We start from the raw sequence: 17,057 nt of genomic DNA, 5'->3' as shown, positions 1-17,057 counted from the left end.
TGCTCTGTGTGGGGCCAGGCGCAGAGAAGGGGGTGTGCCCTGAAGCTTCCTGGGGGAGAACAGGCCAAGGGGATGGGAGAGGAGACCAGAAAAGCGGTGAGGAAGGCCAGGAAGGAACATGCAACCAGCCGCCGAATACAGGGATGAAGAAAGGAACGAATGGGTTGATGAAGGAGAGAAAGATCCCGGGGCCCAGTGAAGACACAAGCCCGGAGTTCACAAGGGCGGCAGGTTTTACAGGCGGGTGACTGTGCCTCCCCTTCGCCAGGACCTCAGCACACGGGCACGATGGAGCCTCCCCTTGAGAGCAGCCGTCAGATAGTGACAAGTATTGGGTCACCCCTGGGGCTCTTTGGGGCCACTTCCTGGCACAGACCCTGTACCAGCAACAGGAAGAGATTCCCCACCCCACCCCACCCCCACCAGCACCAGCACCACCGCTGGAACAGCTCAGACCAACCCGGGCACCTGTGGGCAGCTGGCAGGCCGTGCCTGGAGAACGTTCCAGTGCCTCTCAAGAAATTAAACTAACCCCGAGGGGACAGGCAGAACCATGCTGGGGACCCGCCAGGACAGGCTTTGCCCAGGAGTATGGGAGGATGCAGTAGGCTTTTCATCGAGGCCACACTTGAGAACTGTGGAGATGGCAGAGAAGTGATCATGGGTCCCCTGCTCCCACCGAGACAAGTGTTGTTCTATTTGGGTGCCTTTCCTTCCAGCTCTTTCTACGTGTGGTTTTCCACCCAAGAGAGAGCAGAGGCAAGGGATCCCCCACAAAGCCACAAAGGGGGGAGCTGTCCCACCCCCCGCCCCACCCCCATTGTTGGGCCCCACAGGATTCGTGCTGGGAAGGGCTCAGTGTCGCTGGTTGCAGAGTTGTGACCCTTCCCCTGTGGGGCCCCAGGTCTCCACCTGGCCTCCGGGCATATTGTGACAAGGCCAGTGAGTGTCTATACCCGCACAGATGCATGCAATCCTCTCTGGGAACTCAAGGACTCCAAGGAGAGAAGCAGGAGGGGTTTGAGGCTGTCGGGGACAAATAAACAGTGAACATTGCTTCTCTGAGGGTCTGCCTGCAACCCCCTCCCCGACCCGCCCATGCATCCGCTCACTACATTGGTCCATCAGCCAGTCAGTCAGCACACCTGGGGATCCGGAGAAAACTAACAGAGTCCCTGCCCACTGGGAGCTCTTATCTGAGGGAGGAGACAAGCAACCAAAGAGACAATTACAATCCGGAGAGCTGGAGGCACCGTGAGCTGCCAACCCCTGTGGCCAGGAGGTTCCCGGGGAACAGGGACTCTGCTTCAGTCCCCTGCCAGGACAGTGGAGGGCAGGGATCCGGGAGAGCATCAGACCAAGGACTCCCTAAGGACACTCGGTCGGCAGGTCTCTCCCATCCGCCCAAGGATACCGGGGAGAGGAATTCAACAGAAAGTTCCCCGAGGGTGGAAGGACGACCTACTCAGCTAGTTCCCTGGCAGCTGGGACCACGTCCCTCCTCGCTAGAACCTTTACTTCATGAGGGTGGTGGATAGAAAAACGCTGGATGAGGCTGGGAGCAGAGACAGGCATCTCCACGCTGGCACCCTCCTGAGGGCAGGGGCTGTGCCTCCACCATCAGACCCGGAACCCCTGAGTCAGGTCCCATCAAACTGGAGATTCCTGTTTCAATTCAGTGGTTCCCAAAGGTTCTGCACCCAAACTGTGCTCCGTGGACCCTCCTTACTTACGTGGATGCCGATGGCCCCCTCCCCTTGAGCATTAGGGCTGAGCTGACCCCGCTGAACACTTTCTGCTTCTTAGAAAGAACACCCAGCTGGACTCTGCTTAGAAAGAACACCCAGCTGGACTCTGCCATCTGAGAGCACTTCATACACCATGTATGAAACCGTTTATTCTATCACATCGTATAGGAGATAACTTTCCCTTAAATTTACACCAAGTGTCAATGACTTTGATACAGACTCACGATCTTGGAGTTAGAAGGAAATTTGCTGTTCTGTCCTCAAATGTGGGATCCCCCAGATGTTGCAAATACTCATACGCTCCACCGGCCCCACCAACCAATTAAGTCCGAATCCACGGGGTGCGATCCAGGCATCCAGGCCTTATAAGCTCCTGGGGATTCCGCTATGGTGGCCGCCGTAGTGTGGTTCCCTCCCAATCAAGAATCACGGTTGTTTATTCCACAGCCGTGTACAAAGCACCTACTCCGTGCCAGAAACCAGGATTATCTTTTTTTTTTAAGATTTTATTTATTTGATAGAGAGAGATCACAAGTAGGCAAAGAGGCAGGTAGAGAGAGTGAGAGGGAAGCAGGCTCCCTGCTGAGCAGAGAGCCTGATGTGGGGCTCAATCCCAGGACCCTGGGATAATGACCTGAGCCGAAGGCAGCGGCTTAACCCACTGAGCCACCCAGGCGCTCCGAGAAACCAGGATTATCTTAACCTCTTCCAGAACAACTATGTTGGTTCTCCGGTTTTGTTGGTTTGTTTTGGATACTTCCAGTAATGGGGAACTCACTGCTTCACATGGCAGATCTTTTCCCAAGAGCTGGTTTTAGGGAGTATGTAGGGAAGGGAGATGTGTTGGGAAGGGCTGACTCAGATGCCTTGGGTCCCTCTGTGTGGAATACTCTGCACGTACCCTTTCTTTGAAGCCTGACACCCGCACTCAGTGAGGCGAGGAGTACAAGCACGGGATTACAGAGGGGGGATCTTGAGCTCAGAGGAACCAGGGACCAACCCAAGAGCACTCAGTTTGCGTGTGGTGAAGCCAGATCCACACCCCAGAGCATCGCTTCAGTGGGGGATCGGGGCTGGCTGGCCTGGCAGGGTGGGAGTCAGGAGGAGAGATCAGGCATTATATCCAGGTGTCCAGAAAGAACCTTTCAGGTCTCTCATTCCCACATTCGAGGCACGTTCGTGCCCCCAGTTTTCCTTCCCTCAAGGCTGGGAGAGTCTGTGCAAAGTCATGGGGACCCGAGAACTACTGCTCCCCAACAAGGTGTACTCACACATCAAAGGATTCAAGTTGGGCAGGGCAATGTTCGAGCCAAAGGAATGACTATCTAATGGTAATAATTGACCACATCCACCCTAGACATCGAGACCTGGCTTCCCAAATCATAGCCCAGAGGTGACGTCCCACCCTGTCCACCCTCCCAACGGGCACATCTGCGCAGCGGGTGCAGCTGTCACCTGCTTCTTATGCTCCTACTGTGTGCAAGGCGCACCCACAGCTTTCCGCCCAGCCCTTAAAACAGCCCCAGATGCGGGATGAGCGTGTTCCCTTTTAGACAGAAACCAGCACAGGCAACTCTGTCCCCAGAGCCTGAGTTCTGGCCTACAGAGAGCAGCGTTTTTCAATCCGCAGGTTGTTACCCATTAATGGGGTGTGAAATCGATGTGGCAGACTATGAGCAGCATTTAAAAAATAGAGGCAGGTAGAAAAGAGTTTTAAAAAGTGCACATAGTAAGGGAAGGCTTGCTACATAAACAAGGTGTGTGTGTGCTGTATGCCAGATTTTGATGAAAAATATATTTTTTATGGTGAGTTGTGGTCAATTATTCGAAAGTCAATGCCCCCCGCGTTCGTCTGCCTGACGTTGCTATCAAGTGGCTTCCGGGGATGGGATGACAATGTGCTCTGGGCACCCAGAGGTGAGGGCTCAGGAGACCCCAGGGAGAGATCAGGCCTGTTGAGTGCTTAGGGAGAGCGGGGGATCCAGCAGCCACCATCGGGGAGGTGAGCAGCTGCTCCCTCTGCTAGGAGCTCCCCCATCCCAATGTTCCATGGGATTCTTTCATGCCCCCCCCACACCCATTCTTGAGAAAACCCTCGGAGGCCAGCCTCGGGGGCCGAGGCCCCCACTGCAGCATGAGGGGTACGGGTTAGACACCAGGAAGACTTTGGGGAGACGGAGCTGGAGTCCCAAATGAGCCAAGTCGGGGGGATGATAGCGCTTCCATCGCAGGACGTCTTTGGAGGCCAAGATGGGTTTTCCATCTAGAACAGCACACTGCCTCCAACAGACAGGGTTGGTCGCAGAGGCCTCTCAGAAATCACCGGGGGCTGGTGGGGGGGGAGATTCACAGACGTGGTGGTCTTGGCCATGAGCATGGAGTTGGTGCAGGTGGGGAAGGGGCAGCTGGTGAGCGACAGGCAGAGGCACAGTGGCCTGGAGAAGCCAGCTCTGTGGCCAGTCTCTTTATCACGTGGGGCAGCCCCCCCGCCCCATCTCCGGAAGCAGCCCGGGTGCGGGACTTGGAGGCCCAGCCCCACCCATGGGAATCCTGAAATTAAGCAAATCACACCTCTGAGCCTCCCTTGCCTCATCTGTAAAATGGGATAGTGGCCTAGATCGGCATGGTCCAGGGGAAATACGGCATGAGTCACAGATATCCTGGTGGCCATATAAAGAAGGAAAAATCAACAGGTGGAATTTATTCTAATAATACATGTTACTTAACCCACTATATCCCACATGTTATCAGCCCAACACACAGTCGATATCAAAAAGCTGGAAGGAGATTTTTCACTCTTTGCTTGTACTATAACTTCCGAATCCAGTACACAGTTTCCACTTCGAGCACAGCTCAACGTCAACAAACCACGGCCCCAGGGCCCCACGGCCACGTGGTGAGAGGCCACCACACTGGACAGCGCTGGTATGGACAACCTTCAGGGCAGCCCCTAATGTTATGGGACGGGATTAAAGGCTGGGCTAGAGTCCCTAGATGTTTGCCTCGGGTTGAACCCCAGGGCCCTGGCCGTTCCCAGCTGCAGAAAGCCGTTCACGTGATGTGCTGAGAACCATAAGATGCCACTCGAGTGGCAATAAAATGGGTCATTGATTCTGGAATGACACAGACCTGGCTTGCTCAGCAGTGTGCTCTGGGCAAGTTATTCATCCTCTTTGAGCCTCAGTTTTGCCATCTGTGACACAGGGATACTCACCATCGCGGACCTTACAGAGCACCGGCCACAGGCCCGGCACGGCTGTTCTAAGCCCTAGATGTGGGTCAGTCAGCTTCTCATGCAAGAGCCCGTCATACGGCATCCCAACTTTGCAGGAGCGTGGAGGCACAGAGAGGGGAAGTGACTCGCCCAAGGCCACACAGCTAGCATGTGGCAGTGCTAGGATTTGAGCCCAGGTGCCTGGCTCCGAGTCCCTGTGCCCACACGGGCGGTCCCCCAGGGAGATAGTGTACGTTAAGCCAAGGACTCCCTTGAAAGTCCCTGGCGAGGTGCCTGGCACCCAGTGGGCAGGTAATAAATGGCCGCTACTACCCTCAACGGGGGCAGACATTTGTGGGAAGAGCCCCGGGGTGACCTCCAGGCAGCTGCGGCCCAGCCGGGTCATGACCGGCTGGGAGGCAGCCCCTTCTGAGCCTTCCTTGTGCCGCCGGCAGCCAGCGGCTGAGCGGGGAATTCGGCTGGGCAGGCATCTTCCTCATAGCTCAGGTGCAGAGGCCTGGGCGGGTGGATGAGTCAGGGTCTGAAGTGCCTGGGGTTGGGGCTCTGGGGGCGGTGGGTGGTATGAGGGGGGTGGCCCTGGGGAGAAAGGCAGCCCCACCAGTTCCAAGGGCTGGGCCAGGAGCCCCGTGTGGGCGCCTGCCCGGGTCCCACCGCCAGCATCTTCCGAGGGTGGTGGCTGAAAGCCACCCAGAGGGGCTCAGAGGTCAAAGTGCCAAGAGCCTGGAAGCACCCAGCGGTTGCAGGGGAAGAAGCAGGGCATCCGCGTGCGCAGGAAGATGCTGTCACCTGCGCTGTGGGGTGGCTGAACTAAAGATCTGCCCCAAACAATAAAGAAGCCAAAAGTCCGTCAGCTGCAGGCGAGGCTGGATACAGCTGCTCTGAAAACCACCAGGGACCCACCAGGGGCCCACCGGCCCTCCCCCTACCCGGAGCTACTGCAGAGCTAGCCCCACTCCTGGGGGGCTCAGTCCCACCCCCGGAGCTCTTCCCCATCACCCCCACAGCCCTGAAGTTCGCTCTGATTGGTCCTGCTTTGGTCACGTGCCCACCCTTGAGCCAACCCCTGGGACAGAAGAAATGGAGCACACGGATTGGCTAGTTTGGATGACCCTCTCCCACCCCAGTGCCCCACCTGTAATGCAGAATGGGGGAGATGTGCGCTGGTGGGAGCAGCGGTGAGCTGATCTCTACTCTGTCCGGCCCTGGTGGGGTTTCTGCCACTGCTTGGCCAGTGACCTGGGCAATCCATTCCCCTCTCTAGGCTCAGTGGACTCGAGCAGATCTTTTAAAACCTCGTTTTAGTTTAAAGGAAAAAAAGATTTTTTTCCAAGTCTTATGTAAATCAGATCCAAGTGGAGATGTTATGGTGGAAGCCAGGGAGGGGGAGGCAGGACCCTCATCCTCCAGTCCTTACCCCTTCCCACAAAGGCCCCAGGAACCCCCCTTGTTCCCTCCATCTCTGGAAGCCCAAGCCACCTGAGTCAACATGGTCAAGTTGGTGGACCTGCCCAGGTAGCGTCTGGAGAAGCCTGGACAAGGTCAGGTGTTGGAGTGGGGTCTTGGGGTACAAAGGAGAGTTGGGGGAACTGTGAACCCCAGTCGCACCATCCCTCCGAGCCCCCCGGCACCCTCAGCACCCTGGGCCCTTTCAGGAAGGCCCTGCCACCCACTGTGACTTCACACCAAGGGGGAAATGGTGAGCCTGGCAAAGCACAGAACCTCCCCCAGCGTGGGGCCACTTTTGTCCTCCCAGTGTCCCCTGAAGGATGGCCTCTGCCTCCTTGGCCACTTCCTGGTCCCCAAGAGCAGGTGAGGCCAATGCTGAGTTGCTTCAGAATAATAATAGAGGAGTGACAGCGTTGTCCACCGTGGCAATTCCGTTTGTAAAGCATTTTCCTACCCTAGGTCCCCTGGATTTTCTCAACAGCCAGGAGAGGAGGCCGGACCCAGGTGCGGCCCTACTGTCTGAGTTGACGCAAGTCCTGGGCCTGTGCCAGGTGCTTCCTGAACACTCCCCCGTGCCACCCTCACGCAGGGAGAGGAGGTGGGCGCTCATGTTAATGCCTGTTCTCTACAAGTAGCAGAGCTGGGACTCAAACCTGGGTCTGCAGCTCAAAGCCACGTGAGGAGCAACCAGAGCTGTTCATCTTACATAAGGGTCAGCTGTGGGGTTCCTGTGGTCACATCCTCGAACAGAATGGAAGAGAGGGCTTGCATGGGAATCCCAAGGACAGAATTCCTGTCTGACACAGAGATGCTACAGGGAAGCAGATTGCCATTCGACGTGAGACAGACACTATGTCACTCACAGGGACAGAGGAAAGGACAGCCTGGGGACCTATGAGCATCAGGTCCCCGGGCATGTGCAGGCAGAGGCTGACCAGTCACTGGGCACAGGGGGATGGGCATTCCACACTGCTGAGGGTGGGACAGACCCACGTGGCCTCGGGGCTGGGGCTTCAAGGTTCCTCTCATTCACCGACCAAGCGCCCCCCAACCCCGCATCTCCAGTCTCAGCCCTGCCAACCCACTCCCGACCCCACAGATCGGGTGAGTTTCCCAAAGCAGCCCTCCCACACTGTTGGCCCTCTGCATGCGTCCTGTGCCCCTTGGCCACCTGTGCCAGTTGCTAGAGCCCAGCAACAAAGCACCCACAACTCAATGCCAGGAAACAACCACGTGACTGCGCTCTGAGTCTGTGGGTCAAGCACCCACTGGGCAACACGGGGAATGGCTTAATTCTGCTCCATGATGTTTGGGGCCATGGCTGGGGAAGTTGGAAGGCAGGGGTGACTCGAGGGCTAGGCCTGGGAACCATCTGGAGGAGTCTTTGCTCACACGTCTGGCCGTTGGTTGGTGCTGGTGGTCAGTGGGACCTCAGGGTGCTGTGGGCCGGACACCCACACATGGTCTGTCCCAAGTGGACTCGTCTGGGCTTCCTCACAGCGTGATGACCAGGTTCAAAGAGTGAGTATCCCAAGAGGTGAGATGGAAAGGCGTTTCTATGACCTCACCTTGGAGATCACAGAGTACCAGACTCTAAGTCCCGCCATGTACAAAGCTCCACCCACGTTCAAGGGAAGGGGACGTAGTAGACCCAGCACTGGACGGGAAGAGTGTCAAGGTCGTGTTGGAAGAAGAACAAGAGAGATGGGAAATAGTGCTACAAGCCCCCTCTGGAAAACCAGAGTCTACCACCCGTCACTCTTCAGCTGGGGTCCAACCCTTCAACATGGCCACTGAGGCCCTTCTATGTCACCAGCTTCATGGATCTTTACAACTGTTGTCCCGTCTGCCCAGAACAGCCACCTGCCCAGCCTGCTCCCACCCCCCTCTCCTGGACCACCTTCTCTCATCCTTCAGGGCTCAATGGAGACGTCCTCTCTTCCCAGGAAGCCTGCTCTGATCCCAGCCCCACCTCAACTGAGTTGGGGCCCCTCTCGACCTCTACCTCCTTTGCCCCTGACTGCACTGGTTTCTCTACTTGTTGGCCTCCAACAGACGGAGCCCCACAGGGCATGGGTGGTGCCCCCACCCCCATCTATCTACCATTACATCTCCAGTATGGGGCCAAATTCCAGCCCCTTTCTGGATTCTGCCAATGGACATCTGGCAGCCACCTCCTCTAGGAAGACTCCCCAGATTATCCCAGACGGTGTGAGGCATCGCCCCTGCTCTCCCACAGCCCCCTGAGCAGGTGTTTGGGAATGCCAGGATGAAAGGAGACAGGTCCGCCCCCTGTTCCCAGGCCAGAGCTTGTCACTGCAGTAAAAGCAGCAGCAAATTACCAGGCAGCTGGAAGCTGTAATGAGTAAAACAAGGGCATTGTTCTCGGGGCTGCTAATTGCATACCTGAGGAGTGAGGCCCGCTCAGCCCACGGCAGTTAACCCGGACCTCAGCGAATGCCAGACCCAGCCTGGCAGGGAGCCAAACACAGAGGTGACAGGGGCAGGAGGGGGCATCTGGGAGCCAGGTGTCCCCATGGGGATGACCGCATCCACCTCACCTGGGGCCCTGTTGAAAATACAGAGTCCCAGGCCCCACCCACAAAGTCTGTGTCTAGGGGGGTCCCAGGGCCCAAGAACATGGATTATTGAGAAGCTCCAAGCCTGGGGTTTCTAACTAGCCCCACCCTAAAGCCAGACAGAGCCCCACCCTCCCCTGCCCCTGCCCACTCTGAGATGGTGGCAAGATCCAGAAAGTGACCTGGGGAGAGGACAGGAGAGGGAAGTTTCCCGGGAGTTCGGGTCAAATCTTCCTTGTGAACTGAGAGACCCAAGACAAGTCACTCCACCTCTCTGAGCACAGGTAAATTCACCGGGGGACAAGGGGGCACGAGCTCGCAGAGCCCCCAAGGCCGGGATCCCAGCCCCCACAATGGGCTCCACTCCCTTGTGTGTTTGTCTAATTCGCAAAAGCAATACATTAATAAGTATTTTGTGATTTGTCAGACTTTCAATTGATTCTCTTACTGAGTTATAGCAGGAGGGACCCATGGCTGCTTACTGTATTCAACAGCTTACAATCCATTATCACCATTGTTTGTGATCGTAGACATAGCCAGGGCCTGGGGTGACCCCCTTCAGGTGGTTCCTGGGGCACACTGGGGCATGTCTCCATCATTCTCTGAGCATTTCCTTGCTTTCTGCCACAAGATATCCCAGTCGGATCGTATACTTTCTCTTAGAATCAGCCACGTCTCCAAAGAACCCTGGTTCCTATAGTGGAAAATGGTACCTAGAAGCCAACATCTGGGTGCTAGATGTGCTCACTGCGAGTGGGAAGTTGCTGCCGCCGGGCCCTCTCAGCACACAGAGCAGGGGGCAGGGGCAGGGGCAGGAAATCTATCTGTACAGACACACACACATGTATACACACGTGTGTCTTCGTGGGGAGTACCCTGTGCACACATTTTTTTTTAAGATTTTATTTATTTATTTGACAGAGATCACAAGCAGGCAGAGAGGTGGGCCGGCGGGGGGGTGGGAAGCAGGCTCCCCGCTGAGCAGAGAGCCCAACGTGGGGCTCGATCCCAGAACCCTGAGATCATGACCTAAGCCGAAGGCAGAGGCTTAACCCACTGAGCCACCCAGGCAGCCCCCTGTGCACATACTTCAATCTGTATTTATTTCCCTATTCTCCCACTGAAAACCACACATGCACACAGATACCTAGAATTGCAGTCCGACCGCACAGGGCTCCTGCCCCTTCTCTCCCTTTCTGGACCTGCAGCCCCCTTCTCTGTTTGGCTTCCTTTATCCTTACCATATTTACCAACTTGGTTGCTCCCCTCATGTGTAACCTGTTTCCCATGGCTGTCCCCACCTCACCCCCTGCGCAGCCCCTCGGGCACATATGGGGTGCCCTCCTCACCCCTCTCGGGTTCTGGCACCCCTCGGGGCCATTCCCCCATGTGGGCAACCTTTCACCCCTTTGGGCTCTGGTACGCCCATCAGGCCAGCCCTCCATGGGGTGGCCTGCCCTTGCGCGGGCTCTGGCTGTCCTCGGGGTCATGCTACCCCTGTGGACCCTCTCTTTACCCAAGCCAGGAAATAGCGAACTGCAGATTCCAAAGCAGGTGTCTGGGCTGCAGACCCTGAGCCCACCACTGTGTTCTCCTCCAGGCCTGAGGAGGGGCACGCTTTGTCTCCAAGTGAGGATCCCCAGCTGGAAATTGGAACTGGGATCGAGGACGCTGTCAGCCTCAGCTGGGACAGGTTCTCCTGGGGAGGGCGGCCGGGCACCCCCACCTCGGGCCACGGAGGAACTCAGGAATGACGGGCCTGCCTGGGGCCGGTGATAAAACAGCTCACCATTTTGCTGCCCTTGACAGTCTACAAAGCCCTCTGTAAACTCACCGGGTCTCCGCAGCGGCTCCAGGAGGGCAGGCTCAGCAAACCCGTTGTGTGGTCAGTGAAACCAAGGCTCGGGAAAGACACCTGACCCCTAGTGGTGTGAATGCGGCAATCCGCCCCCCGCCGGCCCTTTGCCCTCCCCTCCCCCGGGACCCCACCCCTCCACTTCCTCCGCCCTGAGCCCCTCCCGAGGACCCCCAAGTGCGTGGCTCCGGTCACAGCTGGCAGGGCCCGGCAGCTCAGTCCCTGCCTTTCAGAGCAGGTCATCCGATGGTGGGGGGCTGGAGCCACACCCGTCCTCCCTAGAAGCCTGGCCGCCCACTTTCTTTAACCAGCCAACTAAGGGGGGATCTGGGTGTTGCGTGGGGTTACTGCTCGCTTGCCCTATTTTCCTCTGTGAATGCCAAGAGCATCCAGGACAGACGTCCTCCGCAGAGGGCGGACCCAGCCCCGACGCAGGACAAAACCCCAAGTCAGCAGGCCCGGGGCCAAGGCCTGCCGGTGAGTGAGGGCAGCGCCCCCAGCCCCGTGCCTGTGACTCCGCTCAGGCCTCGTCACAGGCAGGGGAGCCGGGCGGGCGGGTGGCTCACTCCAGCCCGCACATGTACGGGGCCCCGTGCCACCAGGCTGCCTCGTGGGATCCCCGGGGAGGCCAGACTCCTGCGGCCCGGGCGACTCCGCAGGGCCCCTGGGAGAGGCACCTGCGTGAGTCAGCCTCACGCTGAGCTCAGCACAGAGCCTCGTCTCTGGCCTGCCAGGGACACCACTCCCCATGGTGGGAACAGCCTTTGTCCCCCAAAAGCCACGGAAGGGGCACTGAGTCTCAGCACGCTCCCCTCCTCACAACCCCTTCAGAAAGCTGAAGGGAACCCCCCCCCTTCCGGACATTCTCCGGCCCAGGGTGTGGGACAAGGCCATAGCCAGCCCCAGGGGCCATCGGAGGCCGACTTTGCCCCTGAGGGTGCTCCGGTGCCCCAGGAAAGGGCGGGCCACACACAGACACCCCCCACTGGCGGGCAGGGACACATGGTCGGCAGGACATGGCAAGGCCAAGGGGAAGGGGCCCGTGCACAGGGCCTGGTGGCGCTTCCAGGGCCCGTCCCTCCCGTCAGGCCTCAGCTTCCCCATCTGTAAAACTAGACTGTTATTTCTGACCAGGGGTAACCATTGTGTTCTGCAGCTGCGGGCCACTATTTGGGGAGGGGGCACGCCAGGCAGGTAGGACTCCAGCTCCCCCTGGGACAGTGTCCCCGGACCTAGACCTTGGGCTGCTCTTCAGGTACAGGCTAAGGGTGAGTTTGGGCACCGGGCTTTCTGTAGACTTGGGCTGGAGAAGGATAAGGTATGAAAACCACTGACCCGGGGAACCTAGGAGCCTCCCACAGCTCACTCCACTCCTGGCTTCCTTCCCTCCTCCTTCGTCTTGAGCTCGCTCAGCCCTCAGACTACACAGAGGGGCCCCCGGGAGACACGGCCCCAGCCAGGCACTAGGGCCCGCTGGGGCACACCAGACATCTGGTGCCTGTCCCGGGATAGTCAAGAAAGTACCTGTGAGCAGGGAGGGCCAAGCTCAGATCCGGAAGATGGGGCTGGGGACAGAAATGAGTTGAGAGCTGCCTCAGTGTCCCTTAGGTGCTCGCTTGAAAGGCCAAACTAATGTGAGGCTACTGGTAGAAATACCCCCAGGTATCCCCAGTTCAATGCCAAGAGTACGGAGAGAACGGGATTGCGTTCCGGCCTCAGCGTCTCGGGTACCGGGGAGCTGATGCTTAAAGCTGCAGTTACACCCAAGCCGGAGAGAGCTGCGACCAAGACACAGCCAGACAGGGGCCAGCCCTTAACAAACAACCAAGCGGTCCATCTGGCAACTTCAGAATGGGACAGGTGGCACAAAGACAGTAAATTAGGGCGATGGGGTAGAGAGGATGGGGGACAGCCCTGGACAAGTGCCTGGGAAAGGTCCCTTTGGGGAGAGGCCACATGCACAAGCCTCGAAGGCCATGAAGGAGTCTAGGAAACTCAGGAAAGAGCGTTCATCACAACCAAAGGCCCTGGGGTTGGAAAGGGTTTGGCTTGTTGGAGGAACAGAAAGGTCAGTGTGGATAACAGCTGTTTCCTCACAGGCCAGGCGGCCCCACTGCCTTTGGGGGGGCACCTGCCTGACCCCCCACCATCCCTACCCCGGCACTTAGGAACAAGCACCCAGCGAAATCTCGGCTTCCTCCGTCTCCTGAGACTCAGCTACCCTAACTCTAACCTTTGGATGCAGAGTCATAGACTAGAATTCCTGCACCGTGGAGACCAGGGTCCAGGCCATCAGGAGAGGACCGTGGCCAGCACTCACACGAGACTCAAGAGACAGGGACGTCAGGACCCTGGCTGCGTGGCTGCCTCCCTGTCCCCCAGCCTGCCTGGCTCAGGTGCCCCGACACGTGCCAGCCTCTCCCTGGCGGGAACTCCGCCCTGGCAGATGAAGCTTGCCCAAGAGGAGGTGATGTCACTGCCTTCTGGCCGGGGACCTGCTCAATCGAGAGCAATGGGCAGCCTGTCCTGGAGGTGGGGCAGGAAGAACAGGCTGCCCCCAACTCCAAAGGGAGGCGGACTGAGATGCGTCACATGCTTCTGTCACAGGTGCCAGACCTCTCACCCCTCCCAGGCCTGTCCACACACCAAGGGGCCGTTTCGGGGCTCACGTCCATGTCTGCCAGGAGGCCAGGAGCCAGGAAACCCTCAGGTTTTGCCAGCGAGGCTTTCCGGAGGATGAGGTACAGGGGGAGGACCCCCTCTCTGGGCTGGCAGGTGCTCCAGATAGAGATGTCACCATGGAAGATGTCACCGAGGAGACTTGTGGGAGGCAGCCCCGCAGTTCCCACCCTGGCAGGTGGCTCTTCCCAGAGTAGGCAAGAGACGGAGATTGCCCGAAGCAGGGGGCTGGGGCCAGAAGACCCTGGTGGCCGCCCAGGAAGGACTGTGGCACTCAGTAGGGTCAGGCAGCAGCCCCCCAAGCTCATGCAGGTGCTGGGGGCTAGGGGCCACCTCCCCCCAGAAGCACAGGGGCCAGGACTCCACCCCAAATAGTGTTTGCACCTCGCATCTTGTGGCCGCTAGCAGCCCCCGGGGAGGGTCCCTGCCTGAGCTGCGGGTGGGTGGCCCAGGCCCAGCGCACACGCGGTGAGGGATCACTGCAGTCCGGGGTGTAGCTCCTCCATCACACTTGTGACGGGCAGGGGCGGCCTTCTCCACCTCTGAACCCCAGGTCTCGGGACCAGCCACACATGCACGGAAGAAGGGGTTGTACGATCACTCGCGCTGCAGGACAGTTCCCACAGCCAGCCCGGCACATGAGGGGACAGGGCTGGGGGTGCCCCAGAACCTGCATTGTTGTCCAGCTCCCCTGGCAGTCCTTGGGGAAGGACGGGGAAGCCTCTGGGGGCTGCCAGGAGCAGCTGGAGAAAGGGCTGGGCTCATCTAGTCCATCCCCTTGTGCTGGAGATGGACCAGTCGGGTCCAGAAACGGCCAGGGGCTCGCCCGGGGTCACACAGCAGCCAAGCCACCCCCCCCCCCCCCCAGCTTCCTGTCGTCCTGCTGCTCCCCTCCTTGCTGTCCCCCCAGCCACCCCCAGCCGCACCCTGCACCTGCCGCCCCTCCCTACCCCCAGCTGCACACCCGACAGCCAGGCTCTCCGGAGGCCTTCCCAGCACAGGGCCTCCATCAGCTGCTGACCTGCCACCCTCAGGAGCTGGCATCCCTCGAGACATCCCCACTGCAGACGTCCCTGGTCCCTCTTGAAGGTCTGTTCCCCTGACCTTTGAGGTGGGGGTTCCTCCTCCTCCTCTTCGGAGAAATCCTGGCCTCCACCAACCTGTCGGGGTCTCTCCCGCTCTCTCCCACTTTTCCCTCCGTCCACTGGGACTCTGAGTCCTGGCTTCTGGGGAGCCTCCCCTGGATGCCGGCCCTGCATCCTGTGAACCAAGAGGCACCAGCGGCTCCCAATGACGGCTGCAGGGTGGTCGGTGACAGCACTGCTCAGCGCTCAGTGGTCATCATATCACCTAACCCTGTTGTCCAGGGTCTTGTGTCCTCCTGGAGGAAGGGACTCAGGCCGGCTGAGGCTGAAGCTGCCCTCTGATGGGCACTCTCTGTCCCTCCAGGTCACTGCCAGTCTGTCTGAGGTGGACGGCTGTCCTTCTGTCTGGCCTCCTGACTACCCGGCATCTGAACCCCGCTGTGAGTCTCGGGGGCCCCACCTCACTGCCCCCAAGGCTGTCCAGGATCTCGCCTTCCCAGACTCCCTTAGCCACTCGGATGGCCCTGCCCAGACTCTGAAGCCAAAGCGAGGAGAAACAGGATCCTCGGGGGGTCGAGTCGGGGGCTGGCGGGATGGCCGTGGCCATGGGGCACAGGCTTGTCCAGGTGGACTGCGGTGGCCGACGTGACCGGTTCTGTTAGCAAGCGTGCAGGAGTGAGGTGTGCCAGGGGGCCCCAGGATGGACTGGGGCAGGCATAGTCACTGCCCACCCGACAGCATCCCACCTTCCCCTTGCTGGGGGAGCCCCAGAGACATGCGGGTTTGTCTGAGCCAAGCTCCTGACCCGAGACTGGAGGGGAAACCTCTGGAGGCTTCTGAGAGAGGTTTCCCGGGAAGAGGACACAGGAGTCACCACGGGCTGACGTGAGGCCTGGACCCCGCGGGCAGCCAGCCCGGGGCAGAGCCGACAGACAAGACCGGTAGAGCCCCAGGCCCGACGGGATCTAGCACCCCAGGACCTCTGCTCTGGACGTGCTGATGGGCGAGACAGCAGAGTCCCCTCACTGCTCGGGCTGACTGGCGCTCACCGCGGGAGCCTCTCGGCCACTCCGACTCCCACAGCAAACGCCAACAGCCCATCCCTGGTCACAGGGCTGTTTCCCGCAGCCCCGGGCGGACCCAGGGACACACTGGAGAGTCAGCCTGCGGGGGTTTCCCAGCAAGGCGATGCTCAGCAGCGTGACCTCGGGCACAAGATGGCTTAGGGTGGTAGGGACTTGGGATGTGGGGGTCAGTCCCCAGGCCGCCTCACTTCTGTAAGCCACCAGACCCTCCATCCGAACCAGGCTGGGCCAACACGTTCTCCAAGGAGACGCATGGTAGTGTTTGGGGCTCGGCAGCCACACACGGTCTGTGTTCCATGTTCTTTGTATTTCTGCCAACCTTTTAGAGAAACGTACAAAGTATTCTTACGCTCGGGCTGTACAAACACAAGCCAGATGTGTCTCGCCCCCTGAAAACCCTTCTTGAACTGATTTGCCACATTCGGCCTCTGGGACAGTGAGAAGCTCTTCACGACGGCCTCCACCCCTCCGGCCGCTCAAGGCCAGACGTCTGCAAGACCAAGTCCTGCTAGGACGGGACGGAGGTGAGGTGGCAAAGGGTGAATGACTCTGCACTGAGGCCCCAGGCGGACTTGAACTCAGCTCTGCGCTGCCGCTTCTGATCTGACAGGGCGGCCTCAGTGTCCTTCCCTGTGGAATGGGGATGACTTATCCAGGAACGAGGTACCACGTGTTGGCTGGCGGGTATGAAATAGGGACGGGTCCTGTGGCCCCAGAGGTCTGGGGCCTCTGCTCCGCCAGCTTCTGGATGAGGCTGCCTACCCCATGGTGCCAGATACCCATGAGCTGGTGCGAGTCCCACCCCTCTCAGGCCTCGGTTTCCCCAAAAGTTGCTAATTGGACATCATTCTGTGCACCTCCACCCTCCAGGAGTTCATAAAACGAAAGCCTCCGCACATGTGTGTGTGTCCTGTGCCGGCAGCTCCCCCAGGGCCAGAGCAACCTGGGGCAGCACAGGGCAAGCATAGAGGGCAGCCTGGCCCGGTGCCCAACCTGCCCGTCAGGCTCACAGCTGCCTCAAACCACGGAGCCCAGACTCGAGCCCCACAACCCTCCCAAGGGTGCTGGGGAGCTCCTGGGGGTAGGCGGGCTCTCTCCTCTGACCTGCCCCCTCCCCCAGGTTCCCTTTGGACTCTAAGTACACTTGGGTGACCGTCACTGCAGCCTTGCCCCACCTGAGTGACCAGGGAGGGGACATGTGGCTCCCGGCAGGGCCTCTGAAGCCTCCGTTCCCACACTGGGGAGATGCTTCTCAGAACCTACAACTCGTGGGCATCTGCTCTGTGCTGGGCACTTTGCAAACATGGTCACCTTTGCCCTGGGAGGCGGCCCTACTGATCGCCTT

The sequence above is a fragment of the Enhydra lutris genome, unplaced genomic scaffold (assembly GCF_002288905.1).
Source record: "Enhydra lutris kenyoni isolate GAN:26980312 unplaced genomic scaffold, ASM228890v2 scaffoldscaffold38, whole genome shotgun sequence".
NCBI classification, from domain to species: domain Eukaryota; kingdom Metazoa; phylum Chordata; class Mammalia; order Carnivora; family Mustelidae; genus Enhydra; species Enhydra lutris.
The sequence above is the reverse complement of the archived record's forward strand: the minus strand, read 5'-3'. Positions refer to the sequence as shown.